The following is a 20,245-nucleotide window of genomic DNA, read 5'->3' as shown; positions in this document are numbered from 1 at the left end:
TGAGGGGGAAATCCAACTACCAAAATAACTCCTTCATAATTCATATGTGCAATCACAACGGTGATTAATAAAAATCCTGAAACAGTTCCTAAAAGCCTAAAGCATTAATTACTCTGTTAGATGTCAGGACTCTATGAAAACCTATGACAGCAGGTTACTCAGGCAAATTAAATCATGAGAACTTAAGGTGGAAAAGGAGAAATCTTTGCTTGGTGGATTTGCAAGCTGGTAAATGGATGCTTTCGAAGAGGGGTAACCAACCCACAGCTCTTCGGGGCTCCATATTTCAACCTTGAAAGACATATGAAAGAGGTAAAAAATGCCATTGCAAATTGAATTTATGCTGGGATGAAAGGTAATATTAGATCCTTTGAAAGACCTAAAGTAAATGAATGATACTATTTCCATTAAGGGGAAACTAACTTTCATTGAGCGTGTCCAGCGCTGGCCAGTCGATACGATTCTTTTCTTGCTTCTGTGACACCCCACACCCAATTCTTCTCCAGCTTCAATGGAAGCTCCTTCTCAGTTAGCTTTGCTAGCTCATGTCTTCTTGGTCGGATCGCTAAACTTTAGTGCTCAGGGCTCTATTCTGGGCCCTTTTCTCTTTTCTGCCCCTTCTCTATGGATGATAGCACCCAATCTTATAGCTGTTAGACACCACCTACGTGCCAATGACCGCCCCCCCCAACCCAAGTTGTAGATGTCAATGCCCAGTGCCTTCCTGACATGCCCAGCAGGCATCTCAAGCCTAGTGTGTCCAAAACAGAACTCCGGATCTCTGCTCTCGACCCCAGGTCTTTCCAACCTCGAGAAACGACACTGCCTTCCAACTTCCTCAAATAATCCTCCATTGTTCCTTTCCCCTCCCCACACTTCCAATCCATGAGCTCTACTTCCAAAATACATCCTGAATCTTTTTACTTCTCACCGTTCCAATTTACCACTGTAGCTGAAGTTCCTTCTCTCCCAGAAACCATCATACCTCTTAAATGGTCTCTCTGCACCCATCCTCCACACAGTAGGCAGAACGTTCAAAAAATAAATCATACTCGGCAACTCCTTTGTTTAAAATTCCCTGGTGGTTTCCCAGTATACCCAGTATACCAAGTATAAAGTCCATACTTCCTTTGCCCATAAAACCTGACGAGATGAGGCCCTGACATTTCATCTCCTACTCACTCCACAACTCACCAACCCCCAGCCACACTGGTCCTTCTTCTGGTTCCTCAAATGTGCAAGCTGTTTCCCACCTCAGGGCCTTTGCATGTACTGTGCCCTTTGGCTGGCCCTTTATTACTAAAGAACTCTTCTCTGGTCACTCTTATCAAAGTGGTCCCACCAGCATTCTTTCCCATTCTTTACCTTGTATGGTTATTTTACAGCCAATAGTATCTTATACATTTATTTGTTTAGCTACTTATTGTCTCCTTGTCCCTTCAATCAAATGTCAGCTCCATGATGGCAGGAACACTGACTATCTTCCTCACTGCTACAGAGTAGACACCCAATAATCTTTGCTCAGTAAGTACATAAGTGAATAAATATATTCCCCTAACTTTATGAGATAGATTATTCCTATTTTGAAGTGGAAAAAATTGAGGTTTCCAGGAGTATGTCCAAGGTCATTCAGGTAATTGGAGGCAAAGTCAGAATCTGAACCTGAATCTATTTGACTCCAATGACCATCTTTCCAGATACCAGATTAGTATTTCTAGAAGAGTCTTGAAAATCCAATCAAGAGGGACTTCCCTGGTGGTCCAGTGATTAAGAATCCACCTTCCATTGCAGGGGATGCGGGTTCGATCCTTGGTAGGGGAACTAAGATCCCACATGCCATGGGGCAACTAAGCCCATGCACCACAACTAGAGAGCCCGTGTGCCACAACTACTGAGCTCACAGGCCACAACTACTGAGCCCGCGTGCCCTAGAGCCTGCACGCCACAACTAGAGAGAAGCCTGCATGCCGCAACTAAGACCCAATGCAGCCAAATAAATAAATATTTAAAAAAGAAAAATCCAATCAAGAGAAACTCTGCTCCTAAGATTTTCCAGAAACAAACTGCCTGGGAAATTGTATTAGACTCAGAATTTCTTCTTCTACCACAACTTTGCCATCTATAAAATGGGTGAACAAAATGAGTTTCTCACGGAAGTATTAGAAGACATAATTTCCTTGCTGATTATAAAAAGTTTTGTAAACTCTCAGATGACTGTTTTTCAGGACTACCATGCTGAGCAGTTTTAACTAACATGTGTCCTGTGCAGGGTTCTCAATTACACTGAGTAATCATACATATAGAGGCAAGAGCTATAGACCACAAAATCCTGCCAAATGTGGAATCCACTTTCCCAAAACCCTTTAAAGGGGAGGTGATCTCATCCTACTGGAGGGTTTTAGGCAAGAGAAGGGAATAGGTGGTTTCTAGAGGGTCCCCCACACCAGCCCCCATGTGTATAATCATTTGTACCAATACCTGATTGTGTAATCAACCCTCCAGACCTGGGACTGCTCTCCCCCAACATACTCTTTTTCTTTCACTCAACAAAATCACTTTGACATTCATCCATGTTGTTGCATGTATAATAGTTTATTAATCTGTATTACTGAAAAGTGTTCTGTTGTACGGATGTATCATCATTTGTTTTTCAATTCACCTGTTGAACATCTGGCTTGTTCCCAGGTTGGGGTTATTCTAAGCAGAGCTGCTATGGAGATTTATATACCAATCTGTGGTGAATGTGTGCTTTTATTTCTCTTAGGCAAATATCGAGGATTGGATTGTTTACAAGCCACCTGGTCTACAGTACCTTGTTATAGCAGCCCAGCGGACAGACATACTTACCAAATGCAGGAGGTGGGGAGGTGGACTCATACTAAACATGGTAACCAAATGCCCTCCTAGTACAACCTGAATCCAGTACCCCCTACCACCATGCCCTTAGTGTGCCTCTGCTACCCGTGATGTGCAGTCTGTATCCTTCACTATTTATTTGCTAAAGCTGTTAAAGCTAAGACGCAGATTAAGTTCTAAGCTTTTCAAGTCAATGCAAAAAGGGAAATACCTTCAGTCACATGACTCAGTCACCGTAAGACAGAAGCAAACCAACTGTCTGCTCCTGTGGTTCTCTATAAAGACCTTGTTACGTATACTAGTCAGGGATCTCCAGAAAACAGAACCAATGGGTGAGTGTGTGCGTGTGTGTATATATATATATATATATAGAGAGAGAGAGAGAGAGAGATTTATTTTAAGGAATTGGCTCATGTAATTATAGGAGCTGACAACTCCATATTCTGCAGTGAAGCTCAGCAGTCTGGAGAACACAGGAAGAGTTGATGCTGCAGCTCGAATTCAAAGACAGTCTGGAGACAGAACTCCCTTTTCCTCAGTGGGCCTCAGTCTTTTTCTCCTAAGGTCTTCAACTGATTCACGGAGGCCCAACCACATTACGGAGGGTTATCTGGTTCACTCAATGTCCATAGATTTATATGTTAATCTTACCTAAGCACTTCCACGGCGACTCTAGACTGGTATTTGACTAAATATCTGAGTAAGGTGGCCTCGCCAAGGGGCACACAAAATTAACCATCACACTGTGCAAAGGAGGATTTGCAAACTCAAATTCCCACAGGAGCCAAGCAGGCAAAGTAACTGAGTGAAGCTGGTGTCGGATGATAGGGAATGGTGGGGTCTGGGGACAGCTGGAGGGTGTTTGCTTCATCTAAAGACAATCAAATTCGAAAATTTTAAAACCACTGTTTGGGAGAAGTAACAATCATTTGCAGGACAAATAAAACCTAGGAATCACCAAGGCAACAAACACACCAATGGCGTCCACAGGGGATACTGCCCAATGGCAGCGGGATAAAACACAATTCCATGAAAGCTCCGGGCTAATATTATATCAGATATGGAGCTTTCTAGTAGTCAGGCTGAAATTAGGAATGGGTCAGACAACCAACAATCCTTCATAAACATGGACTTGTTCAATCAAAGGTTTGATCAGCGTTGAATAGCATATTTGAGGTTAAATTCCTGGTTGGCATCTGTGTTGCCTGTTAAGTATGGAGAGATGTGATTTAAGACAGAGCAGGGCTGTGGGGTAGAGCTTCCATCTTCAGGAAGAAGGATCTGGCAAAGCCTAATAAAAGGCACTCAGTACCCGTGGGCAGAGCTAACACGCCCCTGTGCGACAAGCATTTCAGGACACTTTAATATACAGACAAATGGGCAACCAAGTTTCCACGACTGAAATACTTCTAGCCTGGAATTTTGTAAAACATAATCAAACACACATCTTGGAAAGGGTGTACCATGCCTATCTCCCAATCAGACAACTCCTTGGTGTGCCCTCCAAGATTAACTAGCTGCAAAACATACACCACAAATTTAGTGACCCGATGTATGATATTATTAACTATAAACCAGTTTAAGATGGGGAAACACCTACCAAAACTTTAAATCACTTAAGAGTATTTGAACTGCAACCATTTTTTTTCTGGCAATAACTAAACAGCAGAGCTGACTGCCTACCACAGACACTTCCAGATAATGAGACTAAAACCATAATCTTTTTTTTTTTTCTTTTGGCTGTGCCGCACGGCATGTGGGATCTTAGTTCCCTAACCAGGGATCAAACCCGCGCCCCCTGTGCGGAGTCCTAACCACTTGGACCCAACCCAAGACATATCTGTCTTTTTCTTTTTTTTTTTTTTTTTTCCGGTACGCGGGCCTCTCACTGTTGTGGCCTCTCCCGTTGCGGAGCACAGGCTCCGGACGCGCAGGCTCAGCGGCCATGGCTCACGGGCCCAGCCGCTCCGCAGCAAGTGGGATCTTCCCGGACCAGGGCACGAACCCGTGTCCCCTGCATCGGCAGGCGGACCCTCAACCACTGCGCCACCAGGGAAGCCCCATATCTGTCTTTATATAAGACGATGTGTTCTTATAATCTTTAGGAAAGAGGCACTCCTCACTCCAGATCACTGTGAAACCAGACTTACTTAAGCATTTCAAGTTTACCTATAGGTATGGGCCATTCAAAACACAATACTCTTTACCAGAACCTTTATTAACTTCTTCCAAATCAAATTACTGATGAAAGTCAAAGGAGTCTCATTTAAAAATCTCAAGGTAGCTAAAGAAACTGACCGTGCTTAAACAATTTTCCAGTTACTAAGGAATAAGGGAGAGGGAGAAGGACCCTCCTGACCACTGGGCACGGTCTCAATGCTCCTCATAATTCGAGAATCCCATACCCATGCAGCCTATTTCACATTCCCAGCTTTGGATGCATGAGAGGAGGGAGAAAAGGCCTACTCAGCTGAGGTCTACAGGAGAAGAGCTGCAGAGTGCCATGCAGCATCAATCAGAGATGCTCTGAACACCAGCCTAGGACTGGAAATTGGCTACCCTGAAACCACTTAGCAACAGCGGTCAAGATGCAGCTTCTAAAAATCTGTCATGAGAATGAAGTGTGGCATGCGTATTCCCAGAGACTTTTATTTTCAACAATAAGCCAATCCTGAGAACGGCTGTGTGGCTGTATTCACATCACAAAGCTTCGAAGGCTATTTTAAGAGCACCTCGTTTCTCCTTAGGCGGGGGAGAGAAACTCAGCCCCTTCGGGCACCTCAGAGCTATTCCCCTTCCCTTCCCTACTCCTCTTTTCCAGACAGCAAAGACAGCTTGGAAGGAGGCAGAAGTGCTGGGCACATGTAATGGGCTGATGCCTGGCAGGGTCCAGGTTTGCTGGGCACCCAAGAGACAGAAGGAAGGAAGAACCTACCAAGAGTTGGATGCAGCACCCAAGTAGATGCTATCATTTGTATCTACACACCGGCAAATGAGAAACAAGAGAGAACATGGGGGAAAGGGTAAAGAAAGCGAGAAGACGGGGCTTCCCTGGTGGTGCAGTGGTTAAGAATCCGCCTGCCAATGCAGGGGACAGGGGCTCAAGCCCTGGTCCGGGAAGATCCCACATGCCGCAGAGCAACTAAGCCTGTGTGCCACAACTACTGAGCCTGCGCTCTAGAGCAGGAGAGCCACAACTACTGAAACTTGGGCACCTAGAGCCCGTGCTCCACAACAAGAGCAGTCACCGCAATGAGAAGCCCGCACACCGCAAGGAAGAGTAGACACCTGCTCACCGCAACTAGAGAAAGCCCATACGCAACAATGAAGACCCAATGCAGCCAAAAATAAATAAATTTATTAAAAAAAAATAAAAAAGGAAAGCAAGAAGGCAGAGTACTGCAATGATTAGGGAGGTCGGCATCAGTCAGTCAATCAATGTTTCCTAAGCCTTAGTGCTTGCGCCTGCAAGTAAACTAAAGATGTGTAAGTCACGGTTTCTGTCCTTAAAGAGTTAACACAACCCACAAAGACAGAAAGAATGAGAGAGGAGACAACAGCAGATGAGAGCTGTCAAGCAATATCTAAAGATAGAGGAGTGATGGCTGAATTTAGGCATATTGAAAAAAGCTGAGACTAAAATTCCAGCAGAGGAAAACTGATCAGATGCTAGTGGATTAGCCTCACAGAATCCCACAAAGGCTTTGGAATTGGAGGCATCAAGCACAGTGGACTATGCGAGTGAGATGTGGAGGTTAGTTAGACTCTACAATGAAAAGTTAGACCGTCACATTCTCAACACTTCCTGGGGGCATAACCAGGTGACTCCCCCTCCCCTTTCCCATACAAGTCCATTTTAATGCTAGATAAATTGAAAAGAAGAGCACAGGGGTAGGACACCAGGCTAAAAACAGAAGGTGAAATGGACAACAAGAGCCTGTAGCCCCTTGCCCAGCTGGGTATCAGAATACCAACACCCAGACTTACATCCCTCCTACAGGATTAAAAGATCCTTCTCTGAAGAAACGGAATGGCCCCAGAAGGAAACCTCCTGAGAGATACCGAAATTTGAAAAAACTGGGTCCCAGCCCAGCCACTTCCACAGGAAGCCCGCTCCTGAAGCACACAGCTTCCAATAAGCTATTCAGAACCTTCCATTTAAACATGAAAGGACATCCAAGGAAAACCTACACTACAAGTCAGAAACCTAAGCAATCAGGAAAAACAATAAAGTCTGAGGAAACGGAGATAATGCAGGAAACAGAAGAAAATATGAAAAACACGAATTAATATATTATGTAAGATAAGAAAAGGCATTGCTTTAAAAAAAAGAGCAGGCTGTTGCAAAAACAAACATTTGGAAATGAAAAATATGATGGACAAAATAAAAAATTCAATAGATGATTTGGAAATAAAGAAAAGGAAACCATCCAGAAAGTAAGGCAATAAGACAGAAAGATGATCAAGACAAAAGGGGAAAAAAAAATAAGGAAATTTAAAAATCAGTCTGAAGTTCAACTATTGGAGTTTCTAAGTGTTCAGAGAAAATGGCGAGAGGAAAATGATTAAAAACAACACATAAACAACAAACACAAATCCGTAAGAACCTTTCCTAAAACAGGAACATAAGTCTTTCAGTTGAAAGGTTTGATTAAATCCACAGCAAAATGATTTATAAAGACACAACAAAATTCTAAAAGCTTCCAGAAAGAAAAAAATCTGTTTACATAGAAAAGATGAACAATCAAAATGGCATATGACTTCTCAACAGCAACAACAGAAGCTAGATGTCAATTAGTATTACCTTCAGAATATGGAGGGAAGATGATTTTCAATCTAGAATCATATATATACCCAAACTGCTGACTAAGGAAGATGGTGAATTAAAGACATTCCCCAAGATTAAGTTCTTTGAGAATTTATGTCCTATGTTTGTGCATTAGTAAACTGTTAGCAGATATGCTCCACCAAAAGCAGCAAACCATAAAAGACAAGACATGGGATCCAGGAAATGGGAACCATACAGGACACAGGTGAGAAAGAAATCCCTGCATGAAACCTGTCCTAGAACAGGCTATAGAGCAACCACAGCGGATGACAGCAGGAAAAACAAAACAGAAGGGGTACATGATCTGATACGTTTGGCCAAGAGCAAAATGAGATTGAGAGATGCTATTAGAAGGCATGGGAAAAATTAAAGAGAAAGAAAAAAAGAAGGAAGGGAGGGAGGGTGAAAGGAAAGTGTATGTTTGTATATCTACAAATATATACACAAATCAAAAAGAAGCAATGTTTACTAGTAGAAAAAAATGAAAAGTTGCACAAGAAAGGATTTGTAATCATAGTATATCATTGGTCTCACTGATTCATAGTGTTTACATAATAATATAAACGGTGTCAATTCAAAAGAAGGGAAAGGGAAAAGGTCTTAATTATCACAGTACCAAGTCAAGGGGTAATATTTAAATTGATTAAAACTCAAGAAAATGATGGTAAAGGTACATTACTGATTTTTTAAAATTTCCATCGTGAACTATAACATACAATACATAGAGAAACGTGAACAAAACAAAATGTACAGCTCAATGATTTATCGAAAAGCAGACATCCAGGTAATCATCACCCAAGTCAAAAAATAGAACTTTGACAGCACCCCTGAAACTCTCATCCTTCTCCTCTTGTTTTTTTTTTTTTCTTTTCCGGTACCCGGGCCCCTCACTGTTGTGGCCTCTCCCTTTGCGGAGCACAGGCTCCGTACGCGCAGGCTCGGCGGCCATGGCTCACGGGCCCCGCCACTCCGCCGCATGTGGGATCTTCCCGGACCGGGACACAAACCCCGCGTCCCCTGCATCGGCAGGCAGACTCTCAACCACTGCGCCACCAGAGAAGCCCGTCCTTCTCCTCTGAATTAGCACCCTGATCCTCCCCAACAACTATTATGTTAACTCTGATAGTAATCACTTTATAGTTTTGCTATCTAAGCATGCATCCCTAAAGACTATAGTTTCATCAAGCCTGTGTTTTGTGTTTTATATAAATGAAACACAGAGGTAGGTGTGTGTGTGTGTGTGTGTGTGTGTGTGTGTGTGTGTGTGTGTGTGTGGCTTCCTTCACACATTAATGTCAATGAGACTTATCCAGGTTGTGGTGCAGTTTGTTTTTACTGGTTTTGTTATTTATATAAATATACCATAAAATGTGTGTGCATATACACACACATGCACACATTATATTATACTCTTGATGGATGCTAGGTGGTTTTCAGTTTGGGGCCTTTATGAATACTGGTGCTATGAAATTTTCTCTCCATAATTTTTGGTATATATGTATTCACTTTTCCCTTGAAACTGTACATCAGATTAGAATTGCGGACTCACAGAATATGCCCTTGTTCAATTTTATTAGATAATGCTAATCAGTATTCCAAAATGGTTGTACCAATTTAGGCTCACCAGCAGTGTCTGAGAACTCTCATTTCTCCAAATCCTCACCACCTGTTAGTATTGAAAGTCATTTTTAATTTTAGGCAGTGGGTGGAAGTGTAGTCACATCTTATGTGGTTTCTAACTTGTATTTCCCTGAAGGCTTACGAAGTGGAGCCCTTTTTTCACAAGTCTATTGGACATATGGATAGCATCTCCTGTGAAGCTCCTGTTTAGGTCTACTACCCATTTTTCTATTTTATCTTTCTTTTACCGATTTGAGGAATTCTTTGTGTATTATTCCCACAAGCCCTATGTGAATCATAGATATTGCAGATACCTCTAACTCATCTCTCACTCTCTTAACTATATCTTTTGATGAATGTAAGTTCTTCATTTTAATACAGTCCAATGTTATTGTCTTTTTTTATGATTTTTTCTTCGGGGTCCTGTGTAGGAACTCCTCTCCTAGCCAAAGTCATGACTGTATTATCCTACATTATCTTCTGGATATTTTATTATCTTGTCTTTCACATTTAGATCTTGAATTCACTTGGAATGGGTTTTGGTGTATGGTGTAAATTTAGGGTCAAGGGTGTATGTTGATATCTAATTGTTCCAGGGCTGTTTATTTAAAAATGGCCATCCCATCCCCAAGGGGATGGGATTTTTATCATTGATAGTGTGTCTGTATATACACAGGTCTGTCTGGGGACTCTGTTCTTTTTCACTAGTCTATTCATCTATGCTTGCACCAGTGCCACACTCCCCCAGCTACTCTAGCAGGACAACAATAAATCTTAATATCTGGTGGACCAAGTCCTCTTTCCTTATTCTTCTTCTAGAGTATCTTGGCTATTCTTGGTCCTTTGTGTTTCCATATAAATTTTAGGATCAGCTCATCAATTTTCACAGAAACCCTCTTGGGAATTTATTGAGATTTCACTGACAGTTTGAGATTGACATCTTTTTTTAAAAAAACGGAGCCCTCCGTTTCATTAACATAACATATCCCTCCATTTATTTACATCTTCTTTAATTTCTCTCAATAATGTCAAATGGTTTTCAACATAGGTCTTCATAACTTTTGTTAGATTTATTCCTAGGTATTTGATTATTTTTATTCTGATGTAAAGTCATTGTATATCTGTTTATTGGTAATAAGTAGAAATAGAATTTATTTTTTCATATTTATTTTGTATCCGGCCAACTTGCTAAATTCACTTTTAAGTTCCAACAATTTATCTGAAATTCCTTTTGAATTTTCTATATACATAGTAATTTCATCCCCCAATAATTATAGTTTTATTTATTCCTTTTCAATCCTAGTATCTTTATTTCTCTTTTGTGCCTCATTGCATTAGCTGGGATTTGTCATGCAATGATGAACAGAAGAAGTGATAACTGACATATGTCTTATTTCTTACTCTCAAACAAAGTTTTAACATTTCATCCATTACTCATGACGTTTTCTACTTTTTAACGATACATGGTATTTTTTGTAGATACTCTTCTTGGAGTAAGAAAATTTTCTCCTGTTTATTAGTTTGCTGACCCTTTTAAAAAATCATGAATAAATGTTGCATTATATCACATACATTTTCTGCATTTATTGAGATGATCGTATGATTTTTTATTGTTACATACTGAGTTACACTGATTGATTTTCAAATATATGACCTCAACCTTACAGTTTTGGAAGATAATCAACTTGATCATAATGTAGTAATTTATTGCTGGATTCACTTTGCCAGTGTTTTGTTTAGGATTTTTGAATCCATATTCATAAGTGAAACTGGCCCAGAATTTTTCTTATTTATGTCAGGTTTTAGTATAAGAACTCTGCTGACCTCTTAAAACAAGTTGGGAGTGTTCCTTCTTTTTCTATTACCTGGAAGAGTTTGTGGAAAAAAATGTGTTATTTCTTCCTTAAATATTTAATGAATTTAACAGAAAAACCATCTGGGTCTGAAGCTGTCCTTGTGGTAAGGTTTTTAACTGCATATTCATATGAGTAGATATAGTGCTACTCAGACTGTTATTCTTATGTCAGTTTTGATAAGTGGCATTTTTAGAAAATTTGTCCATTTCTTCTAAAATTTCATTTCATAATTTGCCACGGTGTTATTCATCATATTCTGTCCTTATCATTTAAATATAGTGATGTCCTTTGCTTCATCCCTGATATTGGCTATTTGTGCTTTTTTTCCCTTGATTAGTCTCACCAGAATTTATTGATTTTGAAGGTCCTTAGGCTCTGTTGATTCTGTCTATGGGATGTTTGTTTTCTATTTCATTACTTTCTTCTCTTATTTGTATTATTTCCTTCCTCCTACCTTTTAAAAAATTTTAATTGCTTTTCTTTGTTAACTTCTTGAAATTAATGCTGAGGTTATTTATTTTTAAACCGCTTTTTTTTTCCTAATGTATATATTTGAGGCTATAAATATCCCTCTAATCATGGCTTTAGCTGTATTCCATGTCTGGTATCTCATATTTCATTGTCATTAATTTGTAAATATTACCTAATTTTCATTGCCATTTCTTCTTTGACCCATGATTGCTTAAGTTCTAAACATATAGGGATTTTTCAGGTATCTTTTTCATTGTCGAATTCTAGTTTAATGTCACTGTTATCTGAAAATACACTCTGTATGATTTCCATCCGTTGAAATTTGCTAAGTTGCTTAATGACTCAGACTATGGGCAATGTCGACAAATATTTTCTGTGCCCTTGAAAGAAATGAGTATTTCATATTTGTCAAGTGCACTGTTTTATAATTAGATCAGGTCTGTTAATTAACTTTGTTCAAACTATATGCTAACTGATTCTTACTGTCTGCTCACTGTATCAATTACCAGGAGAGATATGTTAAAATTTCTAACTATATCAATATCTAGTTCTACTTATAGGTCTTATAATTGTATGTGTATGAGAATATGTGTGTGTGTTTTAAAAGTGCGTACAAATTTAGAAATATTTTATTTTACTGGCAAATTGAATCTTTTTTGCTATGAAATAATCTCTCTTCATCTCTGACAACACTTTTTGCCTGTTAGAGGGTCTACTTTATCTGACATTCATTTAGCTACAGAATCTTTCTTTTGGTTAGTGTTTGCATAGTGTATCTTTTTACATCCTCTTATATTTGACCCTTCCATATATTTTTAAATAATGTGTGTCTCTTTAAAGCAGTATATAGGTTTTTTAAAAGTTCAATCTGATAATATTTGACTTTTAATTAGGGTATTTACTCTGTTTATATTTAATATAACTGCTGATATATCTGGGCCTAAGCCTACTAGTTTTTATTTGTCTCATAAGATCCTAGCCTAGGATCTTAAGATCCTAGTCTAGGATCCTTTTTCTCCCATTTTCCACCTTCTGTTGAATTATTTGAGTATTTTTTATTATTCTATTTCCCCCTTCTCTTAGCTTATTATTTATATATTCCTTCATCATTCTTTTAAAGATTATCCAGAGTTTAAAGCATGCACCCTTGACTTATTACTGGCTAACACTAATTAGTTTTTATCACTTCCTTTACAATATAAAGGGCTTAGAACAATTTCATTTCATTAATCTGTCCAGACTTGAGTTCCACTTTGATCATATATATTTATTCCCTATATATTTTAAACTCCACAAGACAAAATTATTATTATTTTGTATGGCTAGTATTTATTTATATTTAACTAATTATTATTTCTATTGCTCTTCATTCCTTCCTACATCTCTGAGCTTTCATCTGGGATAATTTTCCTTCTGTCCAAAGGATGCCTTTTAGTATTTTCTTTAGGATAAATGTGCTCATAATAATTTTTTTAAATATTTTTAGTTTTTTCTGAAAATCCTTTTAGGTAGGTATAGAATTCATGGTTAACAGTTGTTTTCTTTCAGCAACTTGAAGATATCATCCATTCCCTTTTGACTTTACAGTTTCAGTGAGTCAGTTGTCAATCTTATTGTTGCTCCTTTGAAGACAAAAGGTACCCACTCTTCCAGCCCTGACTGCTTTTCAGCTTTTCTCTTTGTTTTTATTTTCAGAAATCGCACTGTGTTGTTCCTAGGTGAAGTTTCTTTATACAGACCCTGCTTGGTGTCTTAGGGCTTCTTGATTCTGTGGCTCTGTGTCATTTGTTCATTTTGGAAAATTCTCAGTCATTTTTTTCCCCCAATTATTTCTCCTGTTCCATTTTCTCTCGCCCTACCTACTGAAACTCCAATTATTTGTATATGAGGCCTTTTTTACTATATTTCACAAATCTTTCAAATTACTTTCCATTATTTTGTCTCTCTGTGCTTTATTTGGGTATTTTCTTCTGCCTTATATTCTAGTTCACTAACTCTCTCTTCAACTACATCTGGTTAATCCATCCATTTTTTAACAACTTTATTAAAGTATAATTTTCATACCATAAAATGCACCTACTGTAAATGTATATTCAATGATTTTAGTATGTTAATTCAGTTGTGCAACCATCACCATCACCATAATTCAGTCTTAGAGGATTTCCATCACCCCAAAAAGTTCATCTATTTAGATTTTAACTTCAGTAACTATATTTTTCAGTTCTAGGCTTTTACTTATAATTTTCAGTTCTCTGGCAAGTTTTTAAATCTTTTAATTCTTTGAATATATTAATCATAGTTATTTTAGAGACTATATCTAATTAATTCACTATCTGGATCCCTTGTAGGTATATCTTAGTTGTCAATTTTTTTTCTTGGTTTTTGATTATGTCTCATTTTCTCACATATCTAGTTATTTTTCATTGGGTGACAGATATAGTACATGAAAAACTCTAGTGAACATGAGGCTCTGGAAGATGTATCTTCCTCCAGAGAGGATTTTTGCTTTGGCTTCTGGCAGGCATCTAAGCTAGTGACACTAATCTGAAAATATTTCATTTTTGGCTTCAGTCCCTGTGAGAGTTTTTCTATTTCTGGTTCATCTTGATTCAGAGCTCCAAATGAAAACTGAGGTTGTTTACTAGGGTTTCTGCTCCTTGGCAGGACTTGACTACCTAACCCCATGAGTTTGTTGAAAGCTCTGTTAAGTTTTTAGTCTCTTAGCCACTACTTTTGGAATTGATAATTGTCTCTAGAAGAAGATACAAAAGCTGGGCTCACCTCTTAGATGAAGGGACTTTCCTGCCCCCAAATCTTAGCTCTGCTATTCCTTACTGCCGTGATGGCTCTCCAATGGTTCCAAACTGACTTCTTTTTTTTTTCTTTCTTTTTAATTTTAAGCATCTTTTCTCAGCAGAAGAGTTGGTCCCTAAACAGACTGGATCTACTATTGCTAGACATATTGACTATCATTGTAAGTAAGGTGACCATAATTTATCATACAAATCAGGATGCTTTTGAAAATCAAAAGAGGTAGTATTAGTCATTACACTGGGGCAATAGGCACAAACCCAAACTATCACAAACAAACCAAGATATATGGTCACCCCAATAATAATGCACGGAGTACTTCGCTTAAAATATATAAATTAATTTAAAATTCTCATTAGCCATATCAAGAATGTGGAGATTTTGTCCCTACCCTTTGTAGTGACAGAATGTTTGGTATTAAGGATACAAACGAGCCCTTGTTCAATATGAGAAGACACCATTCAGTAGCTCATTGTATCAGTAGAAGAACTTAACTATTCTACCCAGCCTGCTAGTTCATGGGCTCTATATCTTATTAATGTCCTTGGCTGAGACTTGGTGCCTCTAAAAGAGTAGTTTTGGAAACTCTTCCAAACAAGAGAGCATTTTTTCTAAAAAGATAAGAGAGAAGCCTTAGAGTTGAGAAGAAAATGAACATAATTTTCAAAAAAAGCACTGTGTACCCCCCACCAACTTCATCTCTCTTATTAGAAATTCTGTACTCCACTCTCATCTGCCAGAAATTCTATGCCCTGTTCCATGAAGGAAACAACATAATAAGTGAAGTGAAAGGCTAGCTCTGCCTTGGCTTTTGAGGGAGCTATATTATCCACCTAGGTCATCTTCTAAAGTGAACTCCTTTGGGCTGGAAAGCTATTCTCTGACCAACGTCAGAGCTAAGCCCAAGAAGCTGCTCAGTCGAATAAAACATGGTCAATACCTAATTACAGACTCACCACATCTTGTATTTTGCAGCCTGACCCTTCCTGGAATTTTGTTGTATTCAGAATACACTTCCTTTTCTTCATCTGCATATTTTAGATGGCTTGATTCAAAACAATGTTTTGTATATAAACAGCACAACATTTTTCCAAAGCACAGGCTTTATCAGCATATAAAGTAATTTGCCACATGCATTGTGTTTGCATCCGAGCAGATGGATAATAGATTAGTTAGAGTTTCTAAGATGTCAGTGCATTTTCCCATCCACAGTACAGTGCCGTAGAGAAAGAAAACTACTCAATGAAAGCAAATTATGATTCCAACAATTTAACTCAGGTCCATATGTCATTCTCATTTACCAAGACCAATAGCAACAGAAAATAAAATGAAGCATTGAAAACATCGAGCCTAGCAACAAAGTAATGAGTTAAACTCAAGTAAAGAGTGATACTGAGGCCAATAACCTAAGGCCCAGTTTAGCTGAGATTATCTGTGGCTCTGAAGAATATTCAAGAGCTAAATTCCTCTGCTCGTTGTTAAATACTAGTCTGGAGAAAGGTTGGCCTCCTTAAGCAAGACCTAAAGCCAAAGGAAAAGGGAGGGCAAGGTCTCTACTTAAGGGCTTGAGACAGCACCAAGCCTTTTTTTTCCCACATCATACAAATAACTAGAACCTCACCATCACTATATCAATCACAAAGCCAACTATAAAGGTCTTTTTCCACTCAAAGCAGTTTGTCTGCACCTCCTCATCCAAACCCCTATAGGGCAGAATCTTATCTGTATTGCTCATCTCCCAATGCCCTGCCTCTCAACAATATCTAGCACTCCTTAGACCTCAACAAATATTTTCAGAATGACTGAATGAATTCTCATAACAACCCAGAGACAGCTGAAAAGGCTGATTTCAACAGTGCAGAAGAAGCTACCGAGACAGATTAAACTGATCCCCCATGGAAATGCAACTATTGTTCGTAGTGCCCCCTCCGGACTCCCGACGTTTGGGGTTTTCTCCAAATTTTTATTTCAATATATTTCAAATCTAAGAAGAAAAGTTGAAGGCTTAACGTAATGAGTAAGTTGCAGACCACAACGCTACATCCCTAAATATGTTACAACAAGAACCTTCTCCTTTCATTCAGAGGTTTCATTTTTTTTTTTTTTAGAGCATACAGCATGTTCAAAACTGAGTGGTAGGGGACATTTTCAAAAGTTGAGCACAGGGCTTCCCTGGTGGCGCAGTAGTTGAGAGTCCGCCTGCCGATGCATGGGACACGGGTTCATGCCCCGGTCTGGGAAGATCCCACATGTTGTGGAGGGGCTGGGCCCGTGAGCTGTGGCCGCTGACCCTGCGCGCCCGGAGCCTGTGCTCCGCAACGGGAGAGGCCACAACAGTGAGAGGCCCGTGTACCGCAAAAAAAAAGTTGAGCACAAAATTCACACCTTCAAGGAAGTTACTATATAGTTGGGGATTTAAACTGTACAAACATGAACTAATTCAGGATAATTAGGTCCTAAAGTTGGTGGCCTTGATTATAATTGAAACAGGAGCTCAGAGAAGTGAGAAATCAGGTTGGGCTGAAGTTTCATGGAGGAAATACATGGCAGAGACAGACTGGTTATTTATTAAACCTGTTTCTTCTTTGTCCTAGACACACATCCAGACTACTTTTGCCAGCAGCCCCTCTTTGCAGTCAGATGTGGCAATATTACCAAGTATTAGCCAATAGAATGGGAAAGGAAGTGGAATGTGCCACATCTGGGGCTGGCTAGTAAAAACATGCCACTCATGAGTCTCCACATTCTTTGCTTTTTTGCCAATGTGATCCAAATAAGCACAATGACCTTGGGAGCCATACACTGACAATGGCAGAGCCATAGGAAGGAAAGTGGCTCATTCCCTAAATCACCACCTGAATCAGAGCCATTCTTTAATCAGGGATACCCATTTTGGACATATAAGGAATAAACATCTATTGTTTTGATTCACTGCACTATGTTGGATTTATTGAAGCAATTAGTGTTACCTCAACTAATACAAGTTAGGGCTTAAATTACCCTGGAATATGTGTGTCAGGAGGTAATATTTTGAAAATAATGACTGTGCTTTTCCTCTACTGTTTTTTGCACACCCTAGTTGCCCAGAGGCATTCATATGTTTTTTGCACACCCTAGTTGCCCAGAGGCATTCATATGTTTCAGGGACTATTAGGATTATTAAATAAGGAATACAAAGAGAAAGAATAGTTTTTTTTCTGGCAATATGGCAGAAAAGATATCTTTAAAATCTTCTGAAAACAATCAAAAATGCTGGACAAAACATGTCCTCATGTTAGCATTAGTTTGAAATGTTAACTTAGGCTTCTGTTTTTACAAGTTAGCAGGGCATAAGGGTCAATGATAAAGTTGCTGGCACTGACAAAGCCAGGGCCCACCAAGGTAAAAAGTGGAATAGGAGGTGTCCTGCTAAAGACAGGACTCCAAAAGGCTACCAGAATTGCCTGTCTCAAAAATCAGTGCTCAGTAGAGGGGAGAAAGCCTTTACTGAACATTTATAACCATAAGACAATCCTTACATGGGTTTTGAGTATGAATTGATTATGTGGTCGGTCCCCAAACCTCTAGTTGAGAATCTTTAAGTCCTTGCTTTGCAGATTGGTGATGATCCCAGGCACTTGGGAGAAACAAATGCAAAATCTAGTGAAACTCACCTTCAATTCAAATCTCAAATTATTCCCATTGATAAAGTAAAAAAAATAAGGTCACAGTAAAATAAAACAGAGTAAAATAAAAACCACAAACACACACATGCATATAGAAACAAAGCATCATGAACAAAAACTAGCAGAAATAAGAGATAGTAGAACTGAACCCATAGACATCAAATTTTTAAATTATCAACTAACAATATTGCATGTCAACTCTATTTCAGTTTTTTAAAAGTCTAAAAAATTATCAGATGCACAATATAAATGTTTAAAAAATAATAGAAGGACACAAGTATGTAAACTATGAGCAAGATGAGACAGGTTAGATACAAGAAACAAAAAGGACTGAAAAAATTATCGACTGTAGCATATAAAGATTATAGACAGAAAATATGAAAAAGAGGTTAATACATAGAGAAGACAACAGAAGTCTAACATATACCTAATCTAAAATCCAGAAGTAGAAAAAAGAGTATAAGCAGGAACAATACTCTGAGAACCTTCCAGAATTGATGAAAAAAATCAATCCACAAATTCACAAAACAAAATATCCAAAGCGAAATAAATACATAAAAAAGAAATTCACATCTATAGACACTTTATAAGAAAACTGCAGAATGCCAAAGATAAAAAGAATATCTTCAAAGCAGTTATAAGGTTTCCTTGAAAAACGGATACCTTCCAAGACAAATGGCAATTAGATTCAGTATTGATTTCTTAGCAGCAGAAGTCAGAAGACAACGGAACATCTTTAATGTGTTGAAAGAAAGTAACCAGAATTTTATACCTAGCAAAACTATATTTTAAGGAAAAAAAGGAAAGAATTAGAATTTTCCAACAAACAGTAAGTAAAATAGGTCTCCCTCAATTGATCCTCACTTAACGAAATCTATGAAGAGAAGTGATGGGTAGGGGAGTACAAGTCGGGGAAGAAATTATAAGCAAAGAAAGTAATAAATATGTGGGTAAATCTGAACAAATTTCTATTTTTAAATGATAATGTCTAACCCACAAAGCTAAAAAAACCCACAAGATAAAACTAAAACACTGGGCAAAAATGGGACCCAAGCTAGCAGGGGGAGGTGTGAGAGGTGGTAATGACTACAATTAAATGGTCTAAGCTCCTTGCATTGTTTAGGAGGGGAGGAAAGATAATGATTCACTTTAGACTTTTAAGTATGCATGCTTAAATTTCCAGAGAACCGCTAAAAGAATAATAATAGAGTGTAAAACTTCCAAAGTACTATAGAATAATACATGAAATAAGGAAAAAATGTTAATCAATTCAAAAGAAGGCAAGAGGTGAAAGAAAAAGAAACATGAAGATGTGAAAAAAAAAGAAACATGAAGAGGTAGGACAAATGGAAAGAATAAAATAACATGAAAGAATAAATTGAAATCAATCTGAAATTACAATAAATATAAATGCTTACATATTTCATTTAAAAGATATGTATGACTGCATAAAAACAATACCCAGTGTTACATCATTTACAAAAGATACATCTAAAATACAGGATGTAGGGACCTCCCTGGCAGTCCAGTGGTTAAGATGCCTCACTTCCATTGCAAGGGGCATGGATTCAATCCCTGGTCAGGGAACTAAGATCTCGCATGCTGTGCGGCACGGCCAAAAAATAGAAAACAAAATAAAATAAAATACAGATGTAAAGAGTTTGAAAAATCAAAGAATGGAAAACAAAGAGCAAGAACTAATAATGAAGAAGCTATTATATCCTTCTGTTGACTAGTATTGTTGCATGGACACCAGACAAAATATGCTTTAAGACAAAAAGCATTATGAGAGTTAAAGTGCACTACTTCATAATAATAAAAAATTTGATTCTCCAAGAAGATAGAAGAATTCTAAATGTGTATATACCAAATAGTGTAACTTCAAAATATATCAAGAAAAAAAATGATAATCTACCACCTTACTGAGAGACTTTTAATACACTTCTCTCAGTAAAAAAATAGATCAAATTGGGATAGGGACTTCCCTGGTGGCACAGTGGTTAAGAATCCGCCTGCCAATGCAGGGGACATGGGCTTGAGCCCTGGTCCAGGAAGATCCCACATGCCACGGAGCAACTAAGCCCTTGTGCCACAACTACCGAGGCTGTGCTCTAGAGCCTGCAGGCCACAACTACTGA

This window comes from Phocoena phocoena, chromosome 2, assembly GCF_963924675.1.
Source record: "Phocoena phocoena chromosome 2, mPhoPho1.1, whole genome shotgun sequence".
Taxonomy (NCBI): domain Eukaryota; kingdom Metazoa; phylum Chordata; class Mammalia; order Artiodactyla; family Phocoenidae; genus Phocoena; species Phocoena phocoena.
This window is presented reverse-complemented; position numbering follows the sequence as displayed.